This window comes from Phyllobates terribilis, unplaced genomic scaffold (assembly GCF_046119375.1).
Source record: "Phyllobates terribilis strain yellow unplaced genomic scaffold, ASM4611937v1 Scaffold_140__1_contigs__length_4765195, whole genome shotgun sequence".
Classification (NCBI taxonomy): Eukaryota; Metazoa; Chordata; class Amphibia; order Anura; family Dendrobatidae; genus Phyllobates; species Phyllobates terribilis.
Genome location: NW_027362900.1, coordinates 2876404 through 2902699, shown reverse-complemented (window position 1 = coordinate 2902699; position 26296 = coordinate 2876404). Strand labels below are relative to the sequence as shown.

Genomic DNA, 26296 nt, shown 5'->3' with positions numbered 1-26296 from the left:
GTCTTAATTTGGTCACAATTTGGGAGATAGTTTACCAAAGTCAAAACTTTGGAGTAGAGATCTTAAACACATACCTCCTCTCCGTGTCAGAGTGTTTCTACAATAGTATGCGGCAGTGATCTGTGCCGGCCTATACTCAGCACCTTAGACTTCGAAACAGCATTTTTCTGGGACGCCAAGATGAATAATATCTGTTAGAAAACTGAGGTACAGTATATGATCGCCTCTAAAGTGTGACTCCTGAAGAAAGAGAAAATGTACGTGCTGTTTATGCCTACGATAAAACACTTGAGCTCCTTTCTCTGGAACATTAAGTCCTCTGACATTTAATGAGCAAGTTTTCAGTTGTGTCATATTACAGTTATATGAAAAAGTTTGGGCACCCCTATTAATCTTAAGATTTTATAAAAATTGGTGTTTTTTCAACTGCTATTTCAGTTTGATATATGTAATAACTGTTGGACACAGTAACGTTTCTGCCTTGAAATGAGGTTTATTGTACTAACAGAAAATGTGCAATCTGCATTCAAACAAAATTTGACAGGTGCATAAGTATGGGCACCCTTATCATTTTCTTGTTTTAAATACTCCTACCTACTTTTTACTGACTTACTAAAGCACTTTTTTTGGTTTTGTAACCTCATTGAGCTTTGAACTTCATAGCCAGGTGTATGCAATCATGAGAAAAGCTACTTAAAGTGGCCACTTGCAAGTTGTTCTCCTGTTTGAATCTCCTCAAAACAACTGTAAAATGATCTGAAAACAAAGATTATTCAACATAGTTGTTCAGGGGAAGGATACAAAAAGCTGTCTCAGAGATTTAACCTGTCAGTTTCCACTGTGAGGAACATAGTAAGAAAATGGAATAACACAGGGACAGTTCTTGTTAAGGCCAGAAGTGGCAGGCCAAGAAAAACATCAGAAAGGCAGAGAAGAAGAATGGTGAGATCAGTCAAGGACAATCCTCAGACCACCTCCAGAGAGCTGCAGCATCAACTTGCTGCAGATGGTGTCACTGTGCATCGGTCAACTATACAACGCACTTTGCACAAGGAGAAGCTGTATGGGAGAGTGATGCGAAAGAAGCCGTTTCTGCAAGCACACCACAAACAGAGTCGGCTGAGGTATGCAAAAGCACATTTGGAGAAGCCAATTTCTTTTTTGAAGAAGGTCCTGTGGACTGATGAAACCAAGATTGAGTTGTTTGGTCATACAAAAAGGCGTTATGCATGGCGGCAAAAAAACACAGCATTCCAAGAAAAACACTTGCTACCCACAGTAAAATTTGGTGGAGGTTCCATCATGCTTTGGGGCCGTGTGGCCAATGCCGGCACCGGGAATCTTGTTAAAGTTGAAGGACGCAAGGATTCCACTCAGTATCAGCAGATTCTGGACAATAATGTTCAAGAATCCATGACAAAGTTGAAGTTACACAGCGGATGGATCTTTCAGCAAGACAATGATCCAAAACACCGCTCCAAATCTACTCAGGCATTCATGCAGAGGAACAATTACAATGTTCTGGAATGGCCATCCCAGTCCCCAGACCTGAATATCATTGAACATCTGTGGGATCAGTTGAAGAGGGCTGTCCATGCTCGGCGACCATCAAACTTAACTGAAAAGGAATTGTTTTGTAAAGAGGAATGGTCAAAAATACCTTCATCCAGGATCCAGGAAATCATTAAAAGCTACAGGAAGCGACTAGAGGCTGTTATTTTTGAAAAAGGAGGATCTACTAAATATTAATGTCACTTTTCTGGTGAGGTGCCCATACTTATGCACCTGTCAAATTTTGTTTGAATGCAGATTGCACATTTTCTGTTAGTACAATAAACCTCATTTCAAGGCAGAAACATTACTGTGTCCAACAGTTATTACATATATCAAACTGAAATAGCTGTTGCAAAAAACACCAATTTTTATAAAACATTAAGCTTAAGATTAAAAGGGGTGCCCAAACTTTTTCATATAACTGTATATGAAAAAAAGGGGGAGGGGAGGAGAGAAAGATTAAAAGAGGAAGTATAGACAGTAGATAGTAACGTCTACCTCTCAGTGTCTAAGAAGTATAGATTATGAATATATCGAAACAGTAGGAAATTGCGAAACAAGCAGATCCCAATGCAAGTCCCTAACTGGGGGTTGTCTTTACAGGTGTAAGTCAAACCTTCAGTCCTAGGCTTCCTATTAGTGGGAACCATGGAATACATAGCGAGTAAAGCAATACAGCCTGATATTACAGTAATATAATGTGAAGTCAACTTAAACGCCGTTCTAAGATATGAACGGAGACATTATGTATAGCGGAAGAGTGGCACCTAATGCTCTATTTACATATATCTTATTATATGCTTAAAGAAATAAGTAAGCATCGGCAAACTGTCTCTCATCAGGGAAGACAACATTCATTTCAGGAGCTCATATGATTGGCAGGTTCCTTTCTCGTCTGGGTGCATCACCATAAAGTTCCTGATCCATTGAACACCTTCTGTGACGTGCTGGAACTCTCTGTGGCAATGGTGGAGCAGGTGGCCAGTCAGATATATGGATTCTGGGAATGTCCAGGACATCACAGAAAGGTCTCGTCACTTTAATCTTTCAAAGTATACAATGTTCCATTTTTTTTGGACCTGCAGCTGGAAAGGTACCACAGGGGTAAATCAGGCCATTTTCCCGGATGGCATCAAGTAGTGGTTTCAATACCCTTCTTTTAGCAAGTGTCATTCAGGATAGATCTATGATCGATTGTATACGTTTTCCATTGAAAATCACCAGGACCCAACTCCGCTGCTTTCCTCACTACGGCCTCTTACATTGAAAAAAATGTATGTGACAGATAATGTCCTTTGGATGCTCAGGATCTGAACCATAATTGCCTAATGTATGGTGCGCCCTGTCGGTCTCCAGCTCCTTATCAATAGGATCACCAAGGATATTATTGATTAATGTCAGTAGTGTTGGCATAATCACTTGTGCATTGATGCTTTCAGGTATACCCCTTATCCAGATATTATTGTGATTTTCATGGCCATCAACCAAATTAAACAGACTGTTTATTTATGAGCATTTTGATGGTCCACGTCTTGTAGGACATCAGCCTCTAATCTCTGTACCTTGTCAGTAACCTGTGACAGGCTAGAAGTGAGGGGACGTATTTCAGTATTGTATGTGGTCTCCAGCCTTTGTATATATTGCTGCATCTATTGTTTAGTAGGGATAGATGCAATCTGATATACAAATAAGTTATGTTGTTCATATCAGAATTCCCTGTGGCTGGGGGGTAAATGTCCCTGTGAAGCAAGCACTGCTCAGTATGTGGGTTTCGGTGAGAGTACAGGGAGATTTATGGAGCTGTCTGGCATCATGAGGGTTAAGACTGCTTCTTGCTGAGATGAGGCAGTAATAGCTCTGGAGCAGGAAGATAAGACTTTCCATAAGAAACTGCATACCAGACATGCTGACAGAGGTGGAGGACCTCAGATTAACCTCCGATCTCATCTTTCTTTCCTATATCAGACGTCATGTTTGAGGCTGTAAATTGCTTATAATTCCCCCAGGAACACGGTCTGAAGAGAGTGTTTTCATTGTGTGCCTTCTCTCGGTGCTATGTCCATGCCATGTCCTTCCTGTTGATGTTCAATACATCCAAAGGTGGCGTTGATTGGGGACAGGATTGTGTGATGTAACAACCTTATGTGAGCACTGGAAACACAAGTTGTGACACCAATGGAACGGTGCCAGAATGGGAGGTGCGTATCATTGTTTTTTATTTTAACATGGCCAAACATGAGGAATGAGAAGGAGTCGTCCTAGTAGTGGAAAACCCCTTTAAAAAGATACAATTTTAGATTAGAATGAAAAACGCCTCTCCCCTGTGTGACTTCTCTGAAGTTTAAAAAAAGTTGATTTCCAAGGAAACCATTTCCCACATTAAGAACATAAAAATGTCTTCTCTCATGTGTCTGTACTTTGGTGACTAAGAAGTGATGATTTATTCACAACACATTTTCCACATTCTGAACATAAAAAGGCTTCTCCCTTGTATGAGTTCTCTGATGCTTGTTAAGAGATGATTTATCAGCAAAACATTTCTCACATTCTGAACATGAAAAGGGCTTCTCCCCTGTGTGAGTTCTCTGGTGATTAACCAAAACTGACTTCTGGATAAAACATTTTTCACATTCTGAACAAGAAAAAGGCTTCTCCCCTGTGTGAGTTCTCTGGTGACTAACCAAAACTGACTTCTGGCTAAAACATTTTACACATTCTGAACAATAAAAAGTCTTCTCCCCTGTGTGAGTTCTCTGGTGATTAACCAAAGCAGATTTCTGGCTAAAACATTTTCCACATTCTGAACAAGAAAAAGGCTTCTCTCCTGTGTGGGTTCTCTGGTGTTTAACCAAATCTGATTTTCGGCTAAAACATTTCCCACATTCTAAACATGAAAAAGGCTTTTCCCTTGTATGAGTTCTCTGGTGACTAACCAAAGCTGATTTATGTCTAAAACATTTCCCACATTCTAAACATGAAAAAGGCTTTTCCCTTGTATGAGTTCTCTGATGCTTGTTAAGAGTTGATTTATCAGCATAACATTTTCCACATTCTGAACAGGAAAAAGGCTTCTCCCCTGTGTGACTTCTCTGGTGTATAACCAAACCTGATTTCCGGCTAAAACATTTCCCACATTCTGAACAGGAAAAAGGCTTCTCCCCTGTGTGAGTTCTCTGGTGTATAACCAAATCTGATTTCTGGCTAAAACATTTCCCACATTCTGAACAGGAAAAAGGCTTCTCCCCTGTGTGAGTTATCTTATGTCTGATAAAACTTGATTTCAGCTGTCCCTCTGATCTCCTGGTACAGTCATCTGGCAAGAATAAAACCAATCATTATTTATGAATAACATATCCTTAAAATTTATATTGATGAATATTTCTACTTAAACGCTCTTCAAAAATGCACTTTATGTAAAAGTATCATTATCTACCAAGAAAACATCGCAGAAAAATCAACCTTACCAACACCAATCAGATAACAAATGCACTAGCAATTTAGTGTTTGTTGGGTGTACTGGGGTGTCTGTCCATGTGGGGTGCACTTATATAGTGCTGGACAGCCCCCCTGATCTAATAGTATGGGCATCATCACTATCCTAAGCCAGACACTGCATCACACCTACCTGTGTGACTGGCATCCTATGCAAGCTTCATCTGTGTGCATCTTTAATACTAGGCAACCACCTTCTCCATGAATTGGTAGGTTTGTGAGTGGTAGCTTCATCAGTATTTTGCACCTGCGCTGCCCCCACCTTTATCATGGGGGTCTGCGGCATCCTGTAGCATTTGTTATATGATTTGGTGTTAGTAAGGCTGTATCTTTTTCTGTGATTTTTTTTTAATTTTGCCCTATGTTAGCCGTCATTATTCACCAAGACAATAACAGTTCACAGTCTAATAGAAAACCTCATAGGATGAACCAGTGGAGCGTGGTGTTCAACTGTTTGTTAATTCTGCCTCCCAAATATGGAATAAAAAGCCACCAAACAATGTTATGTAGGCAAAAATAATATCAATAAAAACTTATACTCATCTCACAAAAAACAAGCCCCCACTCAGGTCCATCACCTGTCAATGGAAAACCAGAGGTTTCCACATTATTAGTGGCTCAAAGGCTTTTGAAAAGCAACATGGCTTCCATAAACCAATCCAGCAATATCCGCTCCCCCAAAGTCAGATCTCCCCCTCACTTCTGAGCCTTGCAGTGCGCCCAAAACACATTTAGCATCCATGTATTTGACATTACTATAGTGAGAAGAACCCACTTAATTGATGGTGTGTGTCTCCTGGAGCACAATCTGGTCACTATGTGTTGGGTAATGAAACTATATATTTGTAATTTTCACTCTCCAACATCCACTGCATGCTAATTTCTGGAAAGTGCCTGTGGAGTCAAAATAGTCACTACTCCTATAGATTATATCACTGAGGGTTATAATTTCCAAAATGGAGTCACTTTATGGGGATTTCTACTGCTCTGGTTTTTGGCAATTTGGTCACATTAGGGCTTCTACAAATGGTGGGTCCCATCTCCTCTGAGATCTGCTCCTGCGACGTCTGCTTCTCTCACCAGGAGCCGCCTTATTCATCCTGCAGGCGGCGCTGGTGATGGAGGATACATCAGAATTAGAAGCTCTGGGCGGCGCAGGCTCTGTCCAGGGTTGCTAGGACCAGTAGTACCATCCAGTCTGGCAGTATGCTTCAGGCAACTGGAAAGCACCGCACCCTACTAAAGCTGGAAGCATATTGCCGGAAGCTGCCAGATACAGCCTTGTTCTCCTCTGGTTCAGTCCTCTGTGCTCAGCTCCCGGCTTGTGTATTTGTTTCCTGTTGTGACCTCGGCCCGTTTACTGACTACTTTTGTGTGATTTTGTATTTTCTCTGACCTCCTGGTTCTGACCCGGCTATCTGACTATTCTTCTTGGCATCTCACACCACAGAACATTAGGTAACACGGTGGCCCAAGCTTAGGGGGCCTCTGTCTAAGTACAAATCCATGTAGAGGGGTTAAAGGCAAACCCTGGGATCTGGATAATGGAGTAGATAGCGCTAAGCCTGTTTGTGGTGGCCATCTTTTCAGCTGCCAGGTGACAACGAACAGTGCCCCCAATACATTGTGTCTGCACACTATCCCAGCAAGATCTGCATTCAAATAGCTAAATGGCGCTCCTTCCCTTAACCTGCCATGTGCCCAGACAGTAGTGTACAGCTGTATATAGGGTATTGTCAGATTCAAGAGAAGTTGGAATATTATTTGTAAGATCCATTTGTTTCCTATTATCCTTTGTGAAGAATTCCAAAGTTATCATCATATAAAGTGACACACGTCAGATTTGAAAAATGGGCCCAGATAGGAACACAAAACTGTCTGCAGGCAGGGGTTAAATCAGAATATTTTGGGCACTAACTACTGTAGTCAAAACTGTGAGTAACAATAACACATCTACTGAAATGATCAAACTCAACAGTCTCCATCAGTAAGTAGTGAGTAACTTGTGGTGAAACCTCTCTGGGGTAATTAGAGTATGGGGCTCGGGGGCTCTTGGCAATCTAAACTATCGTAAGGGACAATATTTTCTGTCAAATGAGTTTCAAGAAGAAATATTAGACGTTCAAAGAGAACTTGTTATAATACTGCAGAGCTGAGGTGTCTTAAATTTAGCTTAGAGATATATCATGGCACAGGTGTAATTTTTTTTGTTGTTTAGTTTATCACAATCCTGTTTGAAGTTAGTCGGTTTTAAAAGAAATTGAAAAGTCAGGATAAAGGTAAACTCTGTTGTTATTGTACAGAAATTCACACTTGGCCTCACTGCACATTTAATGTTGTTGATCATAAAAGTGAAGTTTGGCCAGAAAGACTGGACCTGGCCTTGTAGGGACCATATGAGGACATTCAGCAGCACAGAAGGGAGAGAAGGTAGATTCATCCAATAATATATCAGGGATCTAGGAAGCCAACAGCATCATTACACTCCGCTTTCTCTTACAGTCCCATCATAATATTTTTCTTCAAGTGATTTTCTGGCTTTGTGGTTTACAGATCTGGGCAGGTAACGTCTCCTAATCACACGGAGTAGGTGGATCCTCCAGGTTGTAAGTTCTATGGAAAAGGGTTTCAAGGCCCAAATCATTTGAACAGTTTTGGGTGGAAGAGAATGTTGTGGTCTAGAGGCAAAATGGTGATCACACGATTGTGATACAGCCGGACTACACCACCGATAAAGCAGCCACAGCCGGTGACTGAGAAGAATCTGTGACTTCTGTGCATTTAGTGGTTACTACTCACCTGGGTAGTCATATGTAGGAATCTCCTCTTTACACTGCTCATCACCCCTCACATATGTCTCTATAGTATTAATATGGGTCAGATCTTCACCCTGAAACAAATATTGTAAAAGTCACAGACAGATGGAGAAGTCCCATCTATGATCAGCTTTAATCCTGCCATCTCCACCGTTCTCATTACACAAGTATAAAACATATAATACTGGTGGATAAAACAAGACTGAGCACAAGACCTTCACAGCCGTCTACACATCATAGGAGAGATCTCATGACACCTTCTCTCCATCTACCTGATGATCCTGAGGAACATTGGGATCTTCTTGTTTACAGTCCTGTGGAAGAAGAGGACGGGGACATCTGTCTGGTGTTGTCCTCTTACTGGATAGATCTGGAGGAAACACATACAGGGACTGAATTCATTCTTTACATACAGATAATTATAGGCCGTGTGTATTTAGTCCTGTCTATTACCTGGTGATGTGAGGGGCTGGGGAACCTCCATCATGACGTCCTTGTACAGATGTTTGTGTCCTTCTAAATACTCCCACTCCTCCATGGAGAAATAGACAGTGACATCCTGATATCTTATAGGAACCTGACACATACAATGATACAGTCATCCCCCCGATCCTTTCATTGTGTTACTGTATAATTTCCCAGTATTCCCAGCAGTGTCACCTCTCCAGTTAGCAGCTCAATCAACTTGTAGGTGAGTTCTAGGATCTTCTGGTCATTGATGTCCTCATGTATCAAGGCTTGAGATGGTGGCCCTGTGAATGGGCTCAGGGGTCTTTCCCATCCCTCAGACTCATGGACCTGACGGCGCTCACTAGAGGTTTTCTTCACTACTGTGTAATCCTGGTTATGGAGAGACACATTAATAAATCTCACTACAGACATTTCCAGAGTCCTCACCTCTCCAGTTCTGTCCATCTGTTATTCCCATAGATAAGAATGATGTAATGTGACGTCATCAGAATCTCTCACCTCTCCAGTAAGCCGGAAGAGGATCTCTAGGGTGAGGTGTAATATCCTCTCCACCATCTTGTCTCTGTCCAAATCCATCTTTGATGGGTAAAATCAGGAAAATTCTCTTTAATAGATCTTCACTGAGAGGATCTGATATTGTAGGGACCTGAATGAGAAGATGATGAGCCGATGTAACATCATAAAAATCCTGTGTAAGAATACAATTACTGGAGATAATAAATGGAAACATATGAGATTTATTATTTTACAGTATTTTGTTTTCTTTTTTACATCTAGTAATAAAACCTATATACTTTAGGCCACAGACAACAAGCAGTTTCTTCCTTGGAGTCTGCAGCTGAATACGTTTCTCATAGACTCATCTTCCATAAAGCTAATTCTCGTCTCATTTACCGACACTGGAATCGGCATTAGCAATACTGCAGGAGATATTCATTACACGTGACATGAGAAATAACTACTTCATGAGGGCGACATCTTCATCTTCTACTACGGCTCTAGAAACATATTTAGCCAGAGTGCTTCACTGACTACATCTCCACCAGCTGTCTATATGAATGTTTCCCGTCTTCCCGGGACTGTAATCTTCTATCACATTAGATCTCATGTTTGATTCACACACAGAAGTTTGAGGCTTTGACACATGGTAAGGTTTTTAATATTATACAGAGTAGGACTATCCCGAATGGGTTCACCTTGCCATGGTGGGATAGCTTTCATGCTATTTTTGATCAAAAACAGACCGCCAGGGGGAGCCGCCTGAAAAATGCTCGAGTTTCCCATAGACTTACATTGGGCTCGTTGCTCGGGTCGAGCACCCGAGTATTCCAATATGCTCAACCCGAGCAACGAGCACACGAGCATTTTAGTGCTCGCCCATCACTAGTTCTGAGTTTAAATCCCTGGTGCAGAAAAAATAAACTTTTGTTTTTTAAATGATGCTGGCGAGCACACAAACTTCACTGATGCTTGGCTTTGATATCTGACTTTTCTCACACATCAGAATAAGAATCACAATTACTAAGTATTATCATGGTTAATCTCATAAGCCAAGAAAAACCTGTAGGGACACTGAACTTTTTATTATTAATTATTATTATTATTACTATTATCCTTTCAAACCAAAACTATGTGACACAGATGCCTTACCATTAAACTGTAGGTTCATTATTTGATTATTTAGGTAGTGATATATAATTATAATAATTACATAGCAAAAGTAAATTGGGAGTTTGCAGCCAGTTCTTGGGTGGATGGAAAGAAAAATTGACAAAAAAGAAATGTTATCATTAGACCCCTTTAAGAAATTATGCAAATGAACAGTCACTTGGAAATAGATATGTAGTAAATTAGTACCTCCCAATTTACTTTGGCTATGTAATTTACCATGCAAATACACAGCGTGTCTGAAACTCTTAACACGTCAGGATGACAATCAAAATGTCAGATATTAAAAGTAAAACACCCCTGTAGTTTGTGTACTAAACAGGGATAGTTAAAAAAAATAATAATATTTCTATTGGGATTTGAACTGTGACACTTTAGTTTCAGAGGCTGATGCCTTACCATTGAGCTATCCAGGCAAGTGATAGTAACTGGCAGCTTTTCTTGTCTTATGAGATCAACCATGAAAATACTCAGGGTGACTAAAAGTCATTGTGATTCTGATTCTGGTGTTTGAAAAAAGTCACACATCAGACTCACACATCAAAATCAAACATCATTTGAATTTGTCTTGCTTGCAGTCTGTGCATAAGTCCCAATGAGTTTCAATCAGATTTGCAATGAAAAGCATATAACCAGATGGAACTCCTAGGTTTCTTCAACTGAGTTAATAGCTCAGTGGTTAGTGCACTGGAGTCTTGATACAGAATTTTAGGTTCAAGTCCCAACAGCGAACAGTGACTTTTTTTATTATTATTATTACAGTTGTAAAAGTCACTTATCAAAATCACTTTTCAGAAACACTTGTCAGACAGGGTATTTAGCCTCAAACTGACATCATTATGATGTTTGATTTTGATATCTGATCATGTCTTAAAATGGACACTGTACTCCTGTGACTGTGTTAACCCCTCTAGTTGCTGGATGCTTCTGGAGTACAACACTTCCTGTCTCATGTGCTTGTGTTACTGCTAATAGTTGCTGAATGCTTTTAAAGCAACAGCACTACTTCTGCATGTCACACTCTGCAACAGCACTACTTCTGCATGTCACAACGGGCATTGCAGAAAATGACCTTGGTGGATGACGTTCAGGCCTTCCTAACGTTGTTTGAAAGGGTCGCTGAGAGGGAGAAACTTGCGCCAGAGCAGTGGGCTGAGGTATTGGTGCCATACTTGACGGGAGAGCCCCAGAAGGTGTACTATGATTTAGCTTTGCAGGACGCCAAAGGGTAAGGCAAGTTAAACACTGAGATTCTCGCCCACTTGGGGGTGACAATGACTATCAGGGCACAGTGGGTTCACCGCTGGGGAAATTCGCGGGACAAACCACCTCGCTTCCAAATGTTTGACCTGTTGCACCTGGTCCAGAAGTTGCTGGTACCGGATTCACCTACACCCGCACAGATGGTAGAGTGGGTGGTGATGGACCGGTTTGTGCACTCCCTGCCAAGGCCCATACAGGCTTGGGTTGCCCAGGGTGATCCCTGGAATGCGGATGACCTGGTTGGACTGGTCAAGAGATACCAGGGGGTTGAAGGTTCCTTGGGAAGGCAGCCCACTCCATACTGGGGTTCCCAACAGGGGGCGGAGACTCAAAAGGGGGTGAGCCATCCAAGGTCCAAAGGGGCGGGGGAGGTGGTGCCTAAGGTCCCTACAGGTGATGATGTTTACTGGAGGAGCCACGGCCCAGGCCATATAGCCGCCCATTGTCCGCTGAGCCGATGGACTGCAGCATAGGACGCCATTGTTCCTATTAAGCTTATCTGACCTGCAGTGTGAAATGTCAACCCAGCGAGGGGCCACAAGCATGTTCTGTGAAGGTGAACAGACAGGAGGTAACGGCACTGCTAGAATCCGGGAGTCTGGTGACCCTTATGATGGCCACCCTTCCTCTTCAAACGATCCCGGGGAAAAAAAGTTGGCATTCGGTGCATTCATGGTAATGCTAAGGACTAGCCCATGGCCAGAGTAGACATTGAAATGGCTCACAGTACTGAGTCCCACGAGGTCAGCGTCATTCAGGACTTGTTGCACCCTATTACTATAGGCTGGGACTTTTGTTTGTTTTGGGATGTGTGGGGGAAGAGTTCCGGGTTTGCTGGCTCAGATAAGAAACCAGTTAACCCTGAGGAGGCATCACCACACCCAGAGTCAGACAGGTTTCCCTTTTGTGTCCTTATTGGGGATAAGGAGGTAGTGCCCCCCGAGTCTGCCATTCCGGAGTTAGGGGTGACCAGTGAGAATTTTGGGTTTGCCCAACATAGGGACCTAACTCTGAAGGAAGCCTTTAATAATGTCACTGTCATAAATGGGGTTACACAGGAGCCGGGGGTCGACACAAGGTTTCCCCATTTTATGATGAGTGGGGAGTCGTACCGGGTCAAGAAAGTGAGGGAGGAGCGAGTGGAGCAGTTAATAGTGCCGGGCCCCTATAGAGAGAAGGTGTTGGACATGGCCCATTGACATGTCTTGGGGAGATATCTGGGAGTGGAAAAAACACAGGAATAGATTGTGCAGAGGTTCTATTGGCCGGCTGTAAATATTGCAAGTCTTGCCCTACACGCCAGTTAACCGCCCCCACCTCTCACTTTCAAAGTCCCCTTGTGCCTTTGCCCATTATTGTAGAGCATTCAAGAGAATTGCTATGGAAATTGGTTGGTCCCCTGATTGAATCTGCTCGTGGGCAACATCAAAATACACTGCTCAAAGAAATAAAGGGAAAACTCAAATAAAACATCCTATATCTGAATGAATTAAATATTCTGATTGAATACTTTGTTCTGTACAAAGTTGAATGTGCTGACAACAAAATCACAAAAAAATCATCAATGAAATCAAATTTATTAACCAATGGAGGCCTGGATTTGGAGCCACCCCCAAAATTAAAGTGGAAAAACACACTACAGGCTGATCCAACTTTGATGTAATGTCGTTAAAACAAGTCAAAATGAGGCTCAGTATTGTGTGTGGACTCCACGTGCCTGTATGACCTCCCTACAATGCCTGGGCATGCTCCTGATGAGGTTGTGGATGGTCTGCTGTGGGATCTCCTCCCAGACCTGGACTAAAGCATCCGCCAACTCCTGGACAGTCTGTGGTGCAATGTGACGTTGGTGGAAATTTGCTCACTGAGTTCCTTTGGAGCTTGTGAATCCAGTCTGGAAATCCACTCACTTTCCATTTTGAGGATACATCTAATGAGATCACCTTCTCTCACATTGGGTTTAACCACCTCAATGATGCAAAAGGAGATGTCTCTGGTTTCACCTCAATGTACACTGTTCATGTGTCTCACTAATGAGGTGTCCCGGCCATGGCGTATATCACCCAAATGCCCCCCCCACAATCCTCTTGGTCGTGCATACATAATCTAGGGGGCAGTTGCATGTGGCCACATATACAAGTCCTGAGGTTTTACAGTTGGAATAATCCCTCTGGAAAAAGGCTTCAACCGTAGATGAACTCGAGAAAGATTTATATGGTCTCATGCAATTATATGTACAACTTTCTCCACAACTAAAGAAACCACAGATTCTTCTACCTAGCCAAGTTTTTATAGAAACTATGCACTAAACGGTCCATAATTGACCAACCCTTTATGAAAGTTATTGTGGGAGTAGATCCCACAGCACCCTCAGGTAAGGGTCGACCACAAGTACATACTAGTGTTTTCTGAGGATATTAAAGATAAGGTCACTCTGATTGTGACAAGTTCCTACTACTTGTGTTAGCCCATATTTTTCTTGGTTAGGCATGGAGGAGTGTCCGTCTATCCTGTTTTTCTGCAAACAATTGTACGTAATCCAAAATGTACTGTGGGTACCTTTTTCCTTGAATCTGATGTTCATGTCTATTGCCTGTATATTAATATCTGTGACATTAGAGCACTTTCTACTCAACTGTAAAAATTGGCCCTTGGATATTGTTGTTTTTTTTTTAGTAATTTAATAGTTTATTAGTGCTCATAGGTTAATGGTAGATGAGTGTCCCTAGGGTCCCATCCCGTTCTTTCTTGAGTAAGGCAACTGGTAATAATTAAACTCTGATATAAATCTAAGGCCCACTCTATGGATATTGAGTTCCCTGACAAGTTCAAGAAATTGCTCACTCGTCTCTGACCAGATGATAAAAATGTTGTCAATATATCTACAGTTATATGAAAAAGTTTGGGCACCCCTATTAATCTTAAGCTTAATGTTTTATAAAAATTGGTGTTTTTGCAACAGCTATTTCAGTTTGATATATGTAATAACTGTTGGACACAGTAATGTTTCTGCCTTGAAATGAGGTTTATTGTACTAACAGAAAATGTGCAATCTGCATTCAAACAAAATTTGACAGGTGCATAAGTATGGGCACCTCACCAGAAAAGTGTCATTAATATTTAGTAGATCCTCCTTTTTCAAAAATAACAGCCTCTAGTCGCTTCCTGTAGCTTTTAATGATTTCCTGGATCCTGGATAAAGGTATTTTTGACCATTCCTCTTTACAAAACAATTCCAGTTCAGTTAAGTTTGATGGTCGCCGAACATGGACAGCCCTCTTCAAATGATCCCACAGATGTTCAATGATATTCAGGTCTGGGGACTGGGATGGCCATTCCAGAACATTGTAATTGTTCCTCTGCATGAATGCCTGAGTAGATTTGGAGCGGTGTTTTGGATCATTGTCTTGCTGAAAGATCCATCCCCTACGTAACTTCAACTTTATCACTGATTGTTGAACATTATTGTCAAGAATCTGCTGATACTAAGTGGAATCCATGCGTCCCTCAACTTTAACAAGATTCCCGGTGCCGGCATTGGCCACACAGCCCCAAAGCATGATGGAACCTCCACCAAATTTTACTGTGGGTAGCAAGTGTTTTTCTTGGAATGCTGTGTTTTTTTGCCGCCATGCATAACGCCTGTTTGTATGACCAAACAACTCAATCTTGGTTTCATCAGTCCACAGGACCTTCTTCCAAAAAGAAATTGGCTTCTCCAAATGTGCTTTTGCATACCTCAGCCGACTCTGTTTGTGGCGTGCTTGCAGAAAAAGCTTCTTTCGCATCACTCTCCCATACAGCTTCTCCTTGTGCAAAGTGTGTTGTATAGTTGAGCGATGCACAGTGACACCATCTGCAGCAAGTTGATGCTGCAGCTCTCTGGAGGTGGTCTGAGGATTGTCCTTGACTGATCTCACCATTCTTCTTCTCTGCCTTTCTGATGTTTTTCTTGGCCTGCCACTTCTGGCCTTAACAAGAACTGTCCCTGTGTTCTTCCATTTTCTTACTATGTTCCTCACAGTGGAAACTGACAGGTTAAATCGCTGAGACAGATTTTTGTATACTTCCCCTGAACAATTATGTTGAATAATCTTTGTTTTCAGATCATTTGACAGTTGTTTTGAGGAGCCCATGATGCCACTCTTCAGAGGAGATTCAAACAGGAGAACAACTTGCAAGTGGCCACTTTAAGTAGCTTTTCTCATGATTGCATACACCTGGCTATGAAGTTCAAAGCTCAATGAGGTTACAAAACCAAAAAAAGTGCTTTAGTAAGTCAGTAAAAAGTAGGTAGGAGTATTTAAAACTAGAAAATGATAAGGGTGCCCATACTTATGCACCTGTCAAATTTTGTTTGAATGCAGATTGCACATTTTCTGTTAGTACAATAAACCTCATTTCAAGGCAGAAACATTACTGTGTCCAACAATTATTACATATATCAAACTGAAATAGCTGTTGCAAAAACACCAATTTTTATAAGACATTAAGCTTAAGATTAATAGGGGTGCCCAAACTTTTTCATATAACTGTATATCATACCCCAATATATGGATGCAACCACTTATGTTCATCCCTGAATATTGTGGTTTCCTCCTATGAGCCCAGGAATAGGTTAGCATACGAGGGGGCACAGGGGCTCCCCATCGCAGTACCCCTGAACTGGTGGAAGTACTTCCTGTCAAAAAGAAATATGTTATGAGTAAGAGTGAGTTTTAGAAGATCCTCCATGAAGTCATTATGTCTGCTACACTCTATTGATCTCAATTTCAAGAAATGTCTTACTCCTCTGATACCATCCTCATGCGGTATATTAGCGTACAAAGCCTCGATATCTAGTAAGGCCTGCTCCCCTACATGCATATATACATGCTCGAGGGTATACATGGAGGGGAGCAGGCAAAGGGAAAACCATTTCCCAGAGGGATTATTCCAACTGTAAAACCTCAGGCGATACTATGGGAACATTATACTGTGTGTGGGGGGGATGGTGGTAGTGTAGGAATATAATATACACCTGTTTAAATGGAATGTGCTCATTCCCTTGTAATCTTGATATATTTCATGTTCATCCCATGTGCAAGATACACAAGAAATCCATAATATCTCTACATATGTTTGGACCTGTATGTTTTTATGTTCATTCTTTTTATTTATTCCTGATCTTCATTCTTTTTTTTAAACTGTGTGGGGGGCATCATACATCCTGCATAAGGAGCATTACACTGTGTGGGGGCATCATACATCCTGCATAAGGGGCATAATGGGGGCATTACACTGTGTGGGGGCATCAAACAACCTGCATAAGGGGCATAATGGGGGAATTACACTGTGTGGGGGCATCATACATACTGCATAAGGGGCATAAAACATCCTGCATAAGGGGCATAATGGGGGCATTACACTGTGTGGGGGCATCATACATACTGCATAAGGGGCATAATGGGGGCATTACACTGTGTGGGGGCATCATACATACTGCATAAGAGGCATGATGGGGGCATTACACTGTGTGGGTGTAATGCACACGCCCGGGCTGAGCGGTGTGTGCGTGTGATTGTAGTGATTCCACTGGACCGTGCCGGAGAGCGAATGCCTGGAGGGGCGTAACTAGGTATTCACCCGATCCGACCAGGGTCGCACGACGGCATACGACGCCAGTGCACCAAGGAGGAACCGAGCAGAGGGACCAGGTGCTACTCCAGGACAGACCCCGGACACGGCTGTTGACCCACACAGGGGAATACAGGAACAGACTGGTTAGGCTGGCGCACAGACTGGTGGGTATAGGCAGGCACGACTGGTATGCAGGCAGGGGGGTACAGGCAAGCACAGCTAGAGTGCAGACAGGGAGGCACTAGCAGGTAGGAACACAGGCGGGATAGGACCCAGTACACACTGGGACTCAGGAACAGAACCACAGATGTGGCGGAAAAACACAGCAGAGTGAGGCCGCCCAGAGAGGTGAGCGAGAACAGGGCAGGACAAGACCGCCTGGAGTGGTGAGCATGAGTAGAGCAGGACAAGGCCGCCAGGAGCGGTGAGCAAAGGGTCAGAGCTGAGCGAGACTGCCGGAGCAGTGAGCAAGAGTAAAGCAGGACGAGGCCGCCTGGAGCGGTGAGCAAGAGTGGAGCAAGACTGCCGGAGCAGTGAGCAAAAGGATAAGAGCGGAGCGAGACTGCCGGAGCGGTGAGCAAAGGAGTCAGAGCAGGCTAGAACCGCCGGAGCGGTGAGCAAAGGAGTCAGAGCAGGCTAGAACCGCCGGAGCGGTGAGCAAAGGAGTCAGAGCAGGCTAGAACCACCGGAGCAGTGGGCAAAGGAGTCAGAGCAGGCTAGAACCGCCGGAGCGGTGAGCAAGGCAGAGCAGGGGGGGGGGGACAGGGCTCTGTTCACACGGAACAGACAGGAAGAGAAAGGCAGAGCCAGATACCCACAGGGTACTTGCAGTGAAGTAGCGAGTGGACCACAAACTCACAAACGGGAGTACAGAGACAACAAGCAGGAGTTAGGTACGGGTTCAGACTCTGCAGAAAAAGGAAGGGAACGGACATCGGACATAGAGGCAAAACAGGTAAAGGATAGGAGAGAGTTCAGACTGGAACTGAGTGTACGGAGGAGACCGACACTGCAGAGGGATACAGGAGCGGGTCTGGGAATACGGCCCCCAGAGAGGCGGGAGGAACAGGCTAGGAGCGTGTTCAGACAGGACAGACAAAATACAGGAGCGGGTCTAGGTAATCGGCCCCTAGAAGGCGGGAGGAACAGGCTAGGAGCGTGTTCAGACAGGCCTGGAAATACAGCCTCCAGGAAAGGCAGACAAGAGAACACAGAACGGGACCTGGCACCTTCAGAGTGCAAGCACACACTGAATGAACCACTATGCTCAGGCAGGGATTGATTGGAGCAGCTGAGCTATATACCAGGTGACAGACAGCAATAGGCTGAGGACGCACAAGGGGTGTGACCCACAGCAGGTACAAAAAGCAGGAAGTGATCGGGCGCCGCCCTTAAGCAGCAGAAACAGACACAAACAGACAGCATGGAGGGAAGCCAGAGAGACATTCTGGACTGGAGATCAAGTGCGCGCTCTTGCACAGTGGGAGATGGACCACCATGCAAGGACGCCGCCAGGTATGTTACAGTACCCCCCCCTTACGCCCCCTCTTCTTCAGGCCTGCCAGAATCTTCCGCAGGGAAATCGAGGACCAGTTGTTCACTTCAAGGAGATCACTTCCACTGTCCACAGGAAAAACTGATCCCATCTGGTTAGCTAGGATGCTACCTCCTATCCAGCCATCCTCAGCAATAGACGAAACGGGTGGAGTACCAGGAACAGCACACAAGGAAGTCTCTCCACATATTTTCAGGTGGCACCCCAGAGGGTACAGGAGACAACTGGAAGTCCTTCACCGGGTTGGAGGGGGACAGAGACTTGGGGGTAATCTCTGCTTCGAGGTACATCTTGTCAAGCTCACAGGAAGAAATAGACGGGTTATCAGGTACATAATGAGGAAAAGTCACTGTCTCTTTGTTATCTGGTGGTACCCCGGAGAATTCAGGAAACAACTGGAGGTCCTCCGCCGGGTCAGAAGAGTGCAGAGGCTCAGAGAAAACATCTGCTTCAGAGTACACTAGGTCGGACTCACTGGAGGAAGCAGGCGAGGTATCGGGTACCGAGTATAGGAAAGTCTCTGTCCATTCACCACCAGGTGGCACCCCAAAGGGTTCTGGAGACAACTGGAGGTCCTTCGCCTGGTCAGAGGAGTGTAGAGACTCATGGGTAACCTCTGCTTCAGAGTACACTAGGTCGAACTCACTGAACGAAGCAAGCGAGGTATCAGATCCAGGATATAGGAAAGTCTCTGTCCATTCACCACCAGGTGGCACCCCAAAGGGTTCTGGAGACAACTGGAGGTCCTCCGCCTGGTCGGAGGGGTGTAGAGACTCGGGAGTAACCTCTGCTTCGGAGTACACTAGGTTGGACTCACTGGACGAAGCGAGTGAGGTATCAGGTACAGAGTATAGGAGGGTCTCTGTCCTTCCGCTACCAGGTAGCACCCCGAAGGGTTCTGGAGACAACTGGAGGTCCTCCGCCTGGTCGGAGGGGTGTAGAGACTCGGGGGTAACTACCACTTTGGGGTACCCATTGTCAGGCTCACAGGACGAAGCGGACAAAGTATCGAGTACCGGGTGTAGAGAAGTCTCTCTCCATTTGTCATCGAGTGGTATCCCGGAGGATTCAGGAGGCAACAGGGGGTCCTCCACCAGGTAGTAGAGGTGCACAGACTCTGAGGTAACCACAGCTTTGGAGCATCCTTGGACATGCACACCGGTTAAAGTGGGTGAAGCATCTGATGCCGGGTGCAGGAAGTTCTCCTGTGTGGAGTCTGGATGGGCAGAAGTCTCTTCGGGCAGGAGAACCGGTGCACTACCCACGCACATTACCCGTTGGGGCTTCTCCGGGATACAGGGAGATGAAGCTTCAGTAGGGACTTCAAGGTTGGGGTCAGGAGGTCTCAGGGAGGACAGACGCTGGCGTGACGGCTTGCCTCTACGTCTAGCACGTCTGGACTGCCTCTTGAGGTTGGGAGAAGTATTCCGGAAAGAATAAATCACCCTGTGAGGATTCTGGGTGGGCAGTAGTCTCATTGGGCTGGAGGACTATTGCGCTACCCACACACATTACCCATTGGGGCTGCTCCGGGATATTGGGAAGTGAAGCTTCAGCAAGAGCCTCCGGGTTAGGATCATCAAAGACCATTAGAAAGGCCACCAGGAAGGCCATTAGGTCCAGGAGGATCGGATCCTGTGTTTCATATAGGGGGTTGATCCATTCCAAGGCATCACCCGCCAGGTAAGACATAATGAATGCCACCTTAACCCGATCGGTGGGAAAACATAGAGGGTAGAACTTGAAGTGTAGCATGCATTGCTCCACAAATGCACGACTTTGTCTTGGATCCCCATAGTAACGTAGCGGATCCGCAGGAACGAGAGCAGATAGATCCATCTGGACGGGTGCGTAATTCGCCTGGAACTCAGCTAAGAAAAAAAATGTTTTATTTATTTATTTTAATGCATGTATTCGCTGGAAAACTTCTCAGAGAGTGAAGGCCGTGGGGCTCAACGGGAACCATGGCCTGAGCATGCTGTAATGCACACGCCCGGGCTGAGCGGCGTGTGATTGTAGTGATTCCACTGGACCGTGCCGGAGAGTGAATGCCTGGAGGGGCGTAACTAGGTATTCACCCGATACGACCAGGGTCGCACGACGGCATACGACGCCAGTGCACCAAGGAGGAACCGAGCAGAGGGACCAAGTGCTACTCCAGGACAGACCCCGGACACGGCTGTTGACCCACACAGGGGAATACAGGAACAGACTGGTTAGGCTGGCGCACAGACTGGTGGGTATAGGCAGGCACGACTGGTATGCAGGCAGGCGGGTATGCAGGCAGGGGGGTACAGGCAAGCACAGCTAGAGTGCAGACAGGGAGGCACTAGCAGGTAGGAACACAGGCGGGATAGGACCCAGTACACACTGGGACTCAGGAACAATACAGGCAGAGGGGTACAGGCAAGCACAGCTAGAGTGCAGACAGGGAGGCACTAGCAGGTAGGGACACTGGCGGGATAGGACCCAGTACACACTGGGACTCAGGAACAGAACCACAGATGTGGCGGACAAACACAGCAGAGTGAGGCCGCCCAGAGAGGTGAGCGAGAACAGGGCAGGACAAGACAGCCTGGAGCGGTGAGCAAAGGAGTCAGAGCAGGCTAGAACCGCCGGAGCGGTGAGCAAAGGAGTCAGAGCAGGCTAGAACCGCCGGAGCGGTGAGCAAAGGAGTCAGAGCAGGCTAGAACCGCCGGAGCGGTGAGCAAAGGAGTCAGAGCAGGCTAGAACCGCCGGAGCGGTGAGCAAAGGAGTCAGAGCAGGCTAGAACCGCCGGAGCGGTGAGCAAAGGAGTCAGAGCAGGCTAGAACCGCCGGAGCGGTGAGCAAAGGAGTCAGAGCAGGCTAGAACCGCCGGAGCGGTGAGCAAAGGAGTCAGAGCAGGCTAGAACCGCCGGAGCGGTGAGCAAAGGAGTCAGAGCAGGCTAGAACCGCCGGAGCGGTGAGCAAAGGAGTCAGAGCAGGCTAGAACCGCCGGAGCGGTGAGCAAAGGAGTCAGAGCAGGCTAGAACCGCCGGAGCGGTGAGCAAAGGAGTCAGAGCAGGCTAGAACCGCCGGAGCGGTGAGCAAAGGAGTCAGAGCAGGCTAGAACCGCCGGAGCGGTGAGCAAAGGAGTCAGAGCAGGCTAGAACCGCCGGAGCGGTGAGCAAAGGAGTCAGAGCAGGCTAGAACCGCCGGAGCGGTGAGCAAAGGAGTCAGAGCAGGCTAGAACCGCCGGAGCGGTGAGCAAAGGAGTCAGAGCAGGCTAGAACCGCCGGAGCGGTGAGCAAAGGAGTCAGAGCAGGCTAGAACCGCCGGAGCGGTGAGCAAAGGAGTCAGAGCAGGCTAGAACCGCCGGAGCGGTGAGCAAAGGAGTCAGAGCAGGCTAGAACCGCCGGAGCGGTGAGCAAAGGAGTCAGAGCAGGCTAGAACCGCCGGAGCGGTGAGCAAAGGAGTCAGAGCAGGCTAGAACCGCCGGAGCGGTGAGCAAAGGAGTCAGAGCAGGCTAGAACCGCCGGAGCGGTGAGCAAAGGAGTCAGAGCAGGCTAGAACCGCCGGAGCGGTGAGCAAAGGAGTCAGAGCAGGCTAGAACCGCCGGAGCGGTGAGCAAAGGAGTCAGAGCAGGCTAGAACCGCCGGAGCGGTGAGCAAAGGAGTCAGAGCAGGCTAGAACCGCCGGAGCGGTGAGCAAAGGAGTCAGAGCAGGCTAGAACCGCCGGAGCGGTGAGCAAAGGAGTCAGAGCAGGCTAGAACCGCCGGAGCGGTGAGCAAAGGAGTCAGAGCAGGCTAGAACCGCCGGAGCGGTGAGCAAAGGAGTCAGAGCAGGCTAGAACCGCCGGAGCGGTGAGCAAAGGAGTCAGAGCAGGCTAGAACCGCCGGAGCGGTGAGCAAAGGAGTCAGAGCAGGCTAGAACCGCCGGAGCGGTGAGCAAAGGAGTCAGAGCAGGCTAGAACCGCCGGAGCGGTGAGCAAAGGAGTCAGAGCAGGCTAGAACCGCCGGAGCGGTGAGCAAAGGAGTCAGAGCAGGCTAGAACCGCCGGAGCGGTGAGCAAAGGAGTCAGAGCAGGCTAGAACCGCCGGAGCGGTGAGCAAAGGAGTCAGAGCAGGCTAGAACCGCCGGAGCGGTGAGCAAAGGAGTCAGAGCAGGCTAGAACCGCCGGAGCGGTGAGCAAAGGAGTCAGAGCAGGCTAGAACCGCCGGAGCGGTGAGCAAAGGAGTCAGAGCAGGCTAGAACCGCCGGAGCGGTGGGCAGAGGAGTCAGAGCAGGCTAGAACCGCCGGAGCGGTGGGCAGAGGAGTCAGAGCAGGCTAAAACCGCCGGAGCAGTGGGCAAAGGAGTCAGAGCAGGCTAGAACCGCCGGAGCAGTGGGCAAAGGAGTCAGAGCAGGCTAGAACCGCCGGAGCAGTGGGCAAAGGAGTCAGAGCAGGCTAGAACCGCCGGAGCAGTGGGCAAAGGAGTCAGAGCAGGCTAGAACCGCCGGAGCAGTGGGCAAAGGAGTCAGAGCAGGCTAGAACCGCCGGAGCAGTGAGCAAGGCAGAGCAGGGGGGGGACAGGGCTCTGTTCACACGGAACAGACAGGAAGAGAAAAGCAGAGCCAGATACCCACAGGGTACTTGCAGTGAAGTAGCGAGTGGACCACAAACTCACAAACAGGAGTACAGAGACAACAAGCAGGAGTTAGGTACGAGTTCAGACTCTGCAGAAAAAGGAAGGGAACAGACATCAGACATAGAGGCAAAACAGGTAAAGGATAGGAGAGAGTTCAGACTGGAACTGAGTGTACGGAGGAGACCGACACTGCAGAGGGATACAGGAGCAGGTCTGGGAATACAGCCCCCAGAGAGGCGGGACGAACAGGCAAGGAGCATGTTCAGACAGGACAGACAAAATACAGGAGCGGGTCTAGGTAATCGGCCCCTAGAAGGCGGGAGGAACAGGCTAGGAGCGTGTTCAGACAGGACAGACAAGATACAGGAGCAGGTCTAGGTAATCGGCCCCTAGAAGGCGGGAGGAACAGGCTAGGAGCGTGTTCAGACAGGCCTGGAAATACAGCCTCCAGGAAAGGCAGACAAGAGAACACAGAACGTGACCTGGCACCTTCAGAGTGCAAGCACACACTGAATGAACCACTATGCTCAGGCAGGGATTGATTGGAGCAGCTGAGCTATATACCAGGTGACAGACCGCAATAGGCTGAGGACGCACAAGGGGTGTGACCCACAGCAGGTACAAAAAGCAGGAAGTGATCGGGCGCCACCCTTAAGCAGCAGAAACAGACACAAACAGACAGCATGGAGGGAAGCCAGAGAGACATTCTGGACTGGAGATCAAGTGCGCGCTCTTGCACAGTGGGAGATGGACCACCATGCAAGGACGCCGCCAGGTATGTTACAGTGGGGGCATCATACATACTGCATAAGGGGCATTACACTGTGTGGGGGCATCATACATACTGCATAAGGGGCATAATGGGGGCATTACACTGTGGGGGCATCATACATACTGCATAAGGGGCATAATGGGGGCATTAAACTGTGTGGGGGCATAATACATCCTGCATAAGGGACATAATGGGGGCATTACACTGTGTGGGGGCATCATACATCCTGCATATGGGGCATAATGGGGGCATTACACTGTGTGGGGCATCATACATTCTGCATAAGGGGCATAATGGGGGCATTACACTGTGTGGGGGCATCATACATCCTGCATAAGGGGCATAATGGGGGCATTACACTGTGGGGGCATCATACATCCTGCACAAGGGGCATAATGGGGGCATCATACATACTGTATAAGGGGTATAATGGGGGCATTACGCTGTGGGGCCAGTAAAGGGGTCCTGTACTATGAGAACAATACATTTCCTCCCTTCCTGTCTCCATAGTTGGGTCGTATGTATCTATTACAGGAAACAGAACAAAAACCTTATGATTCTTATAAAGGGGCAACACAAGACCCCAAAAGAGTCTCGGTGCTGAAGGGGTTAATGCCCCCTGCGCCCAGTAATGGGGATCTCCACATACCTCCACCTGCAGAGCCGCCACCACATATATGGCTGCTCTGTGCGCACAGGAGCTGTGATGAGGTCACAGGAGGGGAGGAGTCAGGGGTCACATGATCAGGGGCCTCAGTGGATGCTGGACTCTGCTGTGCTGGTTGTCATGGTGCTGGATGAGCTGAAGTTTATGTGTGGGGTCAGGAGGGGTTTACAGTGTGGATGTAGCGGAGCCGTGTGTGTACGAGGTGTACGGAGCGGAGCCGCGCGCGTACGAGGCGTACGGAGCGGAGGCGCGCGCGCACGAGGCGTACGGAGCGGAGGCGCGCGCGCACGAGGCGTACGGAGCGGAGGCGCGCGCGCACGAGGCGTACGGAGCGGAGCCGCGCGCGCACGAGGCGTACGGAGCGGAGCCGTGTGAGTACGAGGCGTACGGAGCGGAGAAGCGCGCGTACGAGGCGTACGGAGCGGAGCCGCGCGCGTACGAGGCGTACGGAGCGGAGCCGCGCGCGTACGAGGCGTACGGAGCGGAGCCGCGCGCGTACGAGGCGTACGGAGCGGAGCCGCGCGCGTACGAGGCGTACGGAGCGGAGCCGCGCGCGTACGAGGCGTGCGGAACCGCGCGCGTACGAGGCGTGCGGAACCGCGCGCGTACGAGGCGTGCGGAGCGGAACTGTGTGTACGAGTTGTAGGGAGCAGAGCCGCGCGTGTACGAGGTGTACAGAGCTGAGCCGTGTGTACGAGGTGTATGGAGCGGAGCTGTGTGTACGGAGCGGAGTCAGGTGTGTACGAAGTGTACGGAGCGGCCAAAAGCAAAGCCCTCCAGGTGTAAAGAACATACGACCCCCTAAAATGACCCCATTTCGGACACTGTACCCATGAGGGAAGTCATCTGAGGGTGTAATGGTTCTTACGTTCTTATCCCACAGGTGTCTCACTGATTTCTTTACCACTTGTTTGTGTGTAAATAATATTACATTTGTTCAGAGCCGCAGCGAGGGGTTCAGCCAGGGGTGGACACACCGCCGATGCAGCCACACCCGGGCCCAGAGGTGAAGGGGGGCCCATGCAGGAAGGGGCGTAGTGCTCAGGCAGCAGACCATGCAGCTGCTATGGTGCCCCTTAGCATCAGGGCTGATGCTGCTTAACCCCGTCCACTCCCACCCGTAATGATTTTTGATACTCAGGGCAGAGTGTGGACAATGAAAAATGGGGCATGTCATGCAGGAGAGAGGCCGCTGGCCAATGAACGCTGCCCCATCAGACTGATAAGAGCGCTCATTGGCTGCTCTCTGTCCTCCTGCAGGGTCTTACAGGGGGCCTTCTGCCTCCTGCGGTTCCTTTCCCAGCAGCATTTCCTCAAAGAGTAGAGGGTGAGGGAGGAGAGTCCACAGCATCAGACAGCACGCAGGGGCAGGAAGCTGAAATCAGTCCTGTCTGCTGTGTACCCTCCACCACAGTGGGTTCTGCAGCCCTCTCCAGAAGACCGTGATATCATGAAAGATTAGTATATGAGTGTATGTATATCTGCGGAGCTGCCGCCAGGAATTTCAGACCCCTTACTGGCAAAAAAATTTCGGGCCCCTTGAGACTCCGCCCAGGCTCCATCCCAGCTCCACCTCCACTCCTCAAACCTTCCACAGTCACACCGCCCACTCTTGGAAAAACTCCACTTCTGCACCACATCCTTATCAGTCACACATTAAGGGTATGTGCCCACGCTCAGGAGGAGCCTGCAGCACCGAATACAGCCCCCAGAGAGGCGGGACGAACAGGCAAGGAGCGTGTTCAGACAGGACAGACAAAATACAGGAGCGGGTCTAGGTAATCGGCCCCTAGAAGGCGGGAGGAACAGGCTAGGAGCGTGTTCAGACAGGA

At 47.4% G+C, this 26296-nt stretch overlaps 1 pseudogene; it reads right to left on the bottom strand.

Annotated features, from left to right (window-relative positions):
• Positions 1-1955: 1955 nt before the first annotated feature.
• Positions 1956-24505, bottom strand: LOC141205557 (uncharacterized; annotated as a pseudogene).
• Between the last annotated feature and the right edge of the window lie 1791 nt (positions 24506-26296).